Source organism: Amphiura filiformis, chromosome 11 (assembly GCF_039555335.1).
Source record: "Amphiura filiformis chromosome 11, Afil_fr2py, whole genome shotgun sequence".
Lineage (NCBI taxonomy): Eukaryota > Metazoa > Echinodermata > Ophiuroidea > Amphilepidida > Amphiuridae > Amphiura > Amphiura filiformis.
The window spans coordinates 64,688,316-64,695,272 of record NC_092638.1 but is presented as its reverse complement, the minus strand read 5'-3'; positions in this window follow the sequence as shown (position 1 = coordinate 64,695,272).

The following is a 6,957-nucleotide window of genomic DNA, read 5'->3' as shown; positions in this document are numbered from 1 at the left end:
AATATAATAATTTTGCGAAGCACTTCACAAGTTGAAATCCTAATGCGGAATGCATGGTGTTTTTTGTGTGTGTGGTGGCGAAAGAACCATGAAAATAAAAGGAAATTTCCTCAATCCAGCCAAAAGCAGGTGATTTTACTAATGCGCTAGGGGCTTTAATGCATAACATTCTTGAAGGGCTTCTTTATATTCTTTATAATTAAAGTTTTTTATTTTCTAATCGTGAATGTACTTGTATATAATTTCTCTAATAAAACATAAGAAATATAAAAATAAAAGGTCTTGCTTGTTCTATTCAAATTGATCGCAGTGAATTAAACGATTGGATTCTAATGGGGAAAAAATGTTTTTATCATTCCAATATTAAAATTGGATTTCTACGCTTTCATGTTTAGTTGAAGAAAATAATAGATATTTACTCAACTTTCTATCTTTCCCTACATGATATAGGGAACAACAAGACAAAAGAATGTGTTGCCCTTCATACATAGCAAACCTGTCTGAATTGGTATTGCTGATATTAGTATTGATTAAGTAGATGTCTACGGCTGATATCAGTATAGAGGTTATCCGTGTTCTATAAGCTGCATATCCTATCGGCGACTATCAGTCCTTGTTTAGGACTTTCAAAAGAAGTACCTGCATGTGCAACCATGACTGTTTCAAAATAGCCCGCCAAAGTCATGCAGGTAACTCTGAGGTCGTGCATTGAATTGGTTTGAATGAGGAATACTACGGGAACCAGCGCCTTTTGTTAGAAGTCACGCATGAGTTAAGTGGATAACCTCTATTAATGAAGTAGCTATCTACTGCTGATATCAGTATTGATGAAGTAGCTATCTACTGCTGATTAGGGTGGGGTGAAAAACACTTTTTTTCTCGGATCGACTTGGAACTCTCGGAGAATTTTACTAGGGTACATACTACTATTGTGCTAAAATATCAGTAAGATCGGAGCATGTTTTGCCCAGGCAGTAGATTTTCGCAAAATCCATACTTATTTGCTATTTCTTACTGTATAACTCTATATAGAGAAATCAGTAGAAACAACCTGGGAAAAATAGGCATTGAGATGACATCATAGCCAATATTAAACAATTTGTATAGTTTGTTTAGACCCTCCAGAACATCACCAAATAGCAAGCAGTCTCCAATTGGTTACCATTTTTTTTGCTAAAGACATGTATTTAGTTAAATATTGATGATATTTGAGTTGCTAAATTAAGGGGTAGGGGTAGCATTATGGAGCATTCCCCCAGTTCTACTGAGTAAAATTTCACAATCTTGGTCTTGTTGGCTAGATATGAACTGCAAAAGTACAAACAATACATGAGATATGATTTTAGAGCAGCTCTGACTTGACCGGGGGTTAAAGGGTCATGTGATGCCTGATTTGTAGTAATTTAGTAGGCTGTGTGACCTTCTGACCTCTGGTCAAAACATGGATAGCCGAAAATCATATATCATTTATTTATGGCATTGCTGCAGTTCATATCTATGCAACAATACCACATTTGGAAAATTTGACTGAGTAGAACTGGGAAAATGCTCCATAATGCTACCCCTACCCCAAATATAGCAAATCAAATATCATTAATATTTAACTTACATACGTGTCTTTAGCAAAGATAATGGTAACCAATTAGAGACTGATTTGGTGATGTTCTAGAGGATCCAAACAAACTACCCAAAGTGTTGTTTAATATTGGTTAGGATGGCATCTGAATGCCTACTTCTCACGGATTGTTTCTACTGATTTCTCTATATAGAGCTATACAGTAAGAAATAGCAAAAGAGTAGGGATTTTGTAAAAATCTACTGCCTGTGTGAAACATGCTTCGATCTTACTGATATTTCAGCACAATACTAGTATGTACCCAAGTAAAATTCTCCGAGAGTTCCAAGTCAATCCGAGAAAAAAAGTGTTTTTCGCCCCACCCTACTGCTGATATCAGTATTGATGAAGTATATAGTTATCTACTGCTGATATCAGTATTAATGAAGTAGCTATCTACTGCTGATATTAGTATTGATGAAGTATATAGCTATCTACTGCTGATATCAGTATTGATGAATTAGCTATCTACTGCTGATATTAGTATTGATGAAGTAGCTATCTACTGCTGATATTAGTATTGATAAAGTATAGAGCTATCTACTGCTGATATCAGTATTAATGAAGTAGCTATCTACTGCTGATATTAGTATTAATGAAGTATAGAGCTATCTACTGCTGATATCAGTATTGATGAAGTAGCTATCTACTGCTGATATCAGTATTAATGAAGTAGCTATCTACTGCTGATATCAGTATTAATGAAGTAGCTATCTACTGCGGATATTAGTATTGATGAAGTATAGAGCTATCTACTGCTGATATTAGTATTGATGAAGTAGCTATCTACTGCTGATATTAGTATTGATGAAGTATATAGTTATCTACTGCTGATATCAGTATTAATGAAGTAGCTATCTGCTGCTGATATTAGTATTGATGAAGTATATAGTTATCTACTGCTGACATCAGTATTAATGAAGTAGCTATCTGCTGCTGATATTAGTATTGATTTTTTTAGCTATCTACTGCTGATATTAGTATTGATCATTGATGAAGTAGCTATCTACTGCTGATATTAGTATTGATGAAGTATATAGTTATCTACTGCTGATATCAGTATTAATGAAGTAGCTATCTACTGCTGATATTAGTATTGAAGTATATAGCTATCTACTGCTGATATCAGTATTGATGAAGTATATAGCTATCTATTGCTGATATTAGTATTAATGAAGTAGCTATCTACTGCTGATATCAGTATTGATGAAATAGCTATCTACTGCTGATATCAGTATTAATGAAGTAGCTATCTACTGCTGATATCAGTATTAATGAAATAGCTATCTACTGCTGATATCGGTATTAAAAAAGTAGCTATCTACTGCTGATATTAGTATTGATTAAGTATATAGCTATCTACTGCTGATATCAGTTTTAATGAAGTACCGTAGCTATCTACTGCTGATATCAGTATTGATGAATTAACTATCTACTGCTGATATCAGTATTAATGAAGTAGCTATCTACTGCTGATATCAGTATTGATGAAGTTGCTATCTACTGCTGATATCAGTATTAATGAAGTATCTATCTACTGCTGATATCAGTATTGATGAAGTAGTTATCTACTGCTGATATTAGTATTGATGAAGTAACTATCTATTGCTGACATCAGTATTGATGAAGTACCGTAAAATGGGGTAACTTTGGGCACTTTTCAGAGTTTTTAAACCACTGCTTCCAAACAAAACCAATTATATTGCTAATTATCTCTTTTTTATGACAATAGGGATACATTCTACACCTTGAAGTTGAAAAAGATTTTCTAATAATTTTGTAAGGGTGCCCTAGGGGTTCAAAATAGCCTGACCAAAGTTACCCCGCATTTGGGGAAACTTTGGTCAGAGCATACATTCCATGAAGAAAAAAAAATCAAAAAAATTGATCTTCGCTGTATAAGGGCAAGTTGTTGTTTTTTATTACATTTGACCCCTTGCAAAATTAATTCAGCACACATCCTTGCTCACAAATATCGATTTTTATTTTTCTGAAAAAATGTAAAAATGCAAATTTTTGGTCAAAATCCTGATTTTTTCATAAATTTCGAGGAAATTGGACATGAGCGACTAATATTTCTTCCAAATATATTTCTGAACAAATTGACACCAAATATGACTAAAAACAATATCGCTGTACAAAAATATGACCATTTAAAAAATATATTTGACCGACCAAAGTTACCCCGCTGACCGAAGTTACCCCATTTTACGGTAGCTATCTACTGCTGATATCAGTATTGATGAAGTAGCTATCTACTGCTGATATTAGTATTGATGAAGTAACTATCTATTGCTGACATCAGTATTGATGAAGTAGCTATCTACTGCTGATATCAGTATTGATGAAGTAACTGCCTACCGCTGATATCAGTATTGATGAAGTAGCTATCTACTGCTGATATCACTTTATCATATCAGTATTAATGAAGTAACTAGGGAATATGGGACCATTAAGGACGTTTAGCTTATTTGCATAAAAACTAAAGAAGATATGCCCACAAGAGATTGTTATGATGAACAACCTGTCCTTTAAGATTAATAAAACAGGCAATGTTACCTTGTTTTTATGTTTGTTTGGACGCTATGACGTCAAAATGACGTCATCGTCAAGTGTCCCATATTACCTGCATGTGCAGGTAATATGGGACACTGTGTTATCTCTATGGTGAAAATTAAAAAGTTCAGAAAATCACTCTTTTGTTCTGAAAACATTTTTGTTACATGATTTTGAATGTTAAATGCAAATTTCTACAAGAAAATTCAATTTTCTAAATAGTTTTGCTTTTCGCATTGACAATGCACACAATTTCCTATGTGTCCCATATTACCTGCACCCATTCAGTTGAAAATCAGAGAAAATAATCATTTATAAAGGAAAGTGCCACTTGTCAGTGGAATTTTACCTGCTGATAAGCTTAACCCATCACCTAAAGATCATAAAAATGACAAATGCCCCTCAGTACCAGAGTTTTTGGATACACAATCATAAAATGTGACGTCATTGATTTTATATCAGGCCAAAAAACGACATAATTTTTGGGCAATTTCACTCTTTTGGCATTGATTTCCAAGAGTTTGATACACAGACTCCAAAACTGCATTTCTAGAAGCACAATTGATGTCTCTAAACACTTAACAAATCAACTTAAAGTGTTTACCTTCTCTAAGCTACTTTTTGTTAAAATGAAAACAGGTGTCCCATATTACCTGCTGTCCCATATTACCTGCAGCTACCCTATATATTGCTGACATCAGTATGATGAAGTAGCTATCTACTGCTGATATTAGTAATGATGAAGTAGTGGGGGTGGTGGAAGATAAATGGGCGGCAAGAAGAATTATTAAAGAAAAAGGCGTGGGAGAAGGGCGGCAAGAAGAACGGTTGCCAGCAGGACAGCAGGGCCACTGTTCTAGGCGGTGTGGATAATTGGGGGTGGGTGGGTGTAACACCTGTAATTCTGTAATTTTTTTTTTTTAAGTAGTTGAGAAAAAATTTATTTTATGAATACAGTTGCTGTGACAATGTATGTATTCCTAATACTAATATAATAACATGATTAAAAATTAATGGAAAGGAATTTCAGCAGTATTCGTATTATATCATCATGGATTCATCAGCAATAATTGGTTTCAAATAAAAATGCACTTTGTGAGGTTTATCGAGATAATTAATGTGTTTTTCAGTTTGGTGCTATCAGGTGCTATACCTTTAAGGGGGTACTACACCCCTTGATAAATGTACGACTATTTTTGCATTTTCTCAAAAATAATAACACACTGGTAACAAAAGTTATGTATATTATAGGGGCAAGGAATCCAGTTGTTACACTAGAATTTCAGTGACTCAAGACAAGCGGTACGTTATTTATGATAAGAAAAGAGGTACCGCTAGAATGTACCTCATTTCTTAACATAAATAATGAATCAGTTGTCTTGAATCACTGAAATTTCAGTGAAGTAATTGGATTCCTTGCCCCTATAATATACATAACCTTTGTTACTTTTGTGTAGTTATTTTTTGAGAAAAATGCAAAATTAGTCACAAAATTTATCAGGGGGCGTAGTACCCCCTTAAGACGTTAGTATTGACGGAGTAATCTGGCGCTGATATTATTATCAAGAACATGAAAAACGTAGCTAAAGATAATAAAGTTTAGACTGGTAAAGTGGTTTCTAATGATATTGTTATTAATGAAGGAGCTATATATTTAGTTAACAGTGTTGACGGAGAACTATCTACTGCTGATATTATCAGTCTTGGTGAAATATTTATCTACTGCTTTTATCAATTTTAATAACGATGTTTTCGGACGCAACGTTGCAAAGTGAGTTGCAAATTTTAGTTCCAGTATTAGATTTAATTTACAAAATAATGTTTTGAACTACTGGATGAATAATCTACACCAAGATGTAACTTTTACTGCTGATATAAGTATTGTATGGTTTGGTGTACGGGTATAGTTATCTACTGCTGATGTAGGCCTACATTTTTTGAAGTACCTGTCTACTGCCAATGTTACTTGTTAGAATTGATTAGGATTAGATAAGGGTTGCCCATTTGAGGTATCTTATCGTTGTTGATGAAATAGCTATCTACCGCTGACATTGGTATTGATGACGTAGCTGTCGACTGCTGATATTCATTTTGGACAAGCTATCTGTCGCTGATATTGATGAAATAGATATCATATAGTGCCAACTGCTGGTATTTGTGTCGGTGAAGTTACCATCTGCTGAGGATTATGTCAACCTGTATCTACTCCTGATACCGATATTGGTGAAGAAGCTGTCGCTGATATCTGTATTGATGAACTATTGCTGATACAGTGTTTGATGAAGTAACTAACTTTAGCTGATATTGTTGTAGACATTTTATATGATGTTATAGATGATTTATCTTTTGTCTGTCTACATTAATGCTGGGCTACTACTTATGTGATTACTGTGGATAATAGTATACCGATCTACTGCTGATATCGGTGTTGATAAACTAGCACTCTACTGATACTGCCGAAACAGTAATGTTTATGGAATAATCACCTGCTGCTTCTTCATGCCTAGGACTGTGTTGTCATATGCTACTGTTACTGATTTTGTCAGTCGGTGTTAAATAACCACTGCTGCTTTGTATATTCATTAGTGGTGACTTGAATCGGGTGATTATATCAAAAATAACACCTAGTTTATTTGTACTATTTCTTGATCAAGTCGAGATTTTCCACTATACCTTTATTTTTAGATTTTTATCAGTTCATCTCAGTTTACAAAAAGTACAATGTTGCTTTATGACATTTAAAAGTCCGATTTAAGCTCGTACATTTTACGGAAGAAAATCTTAGC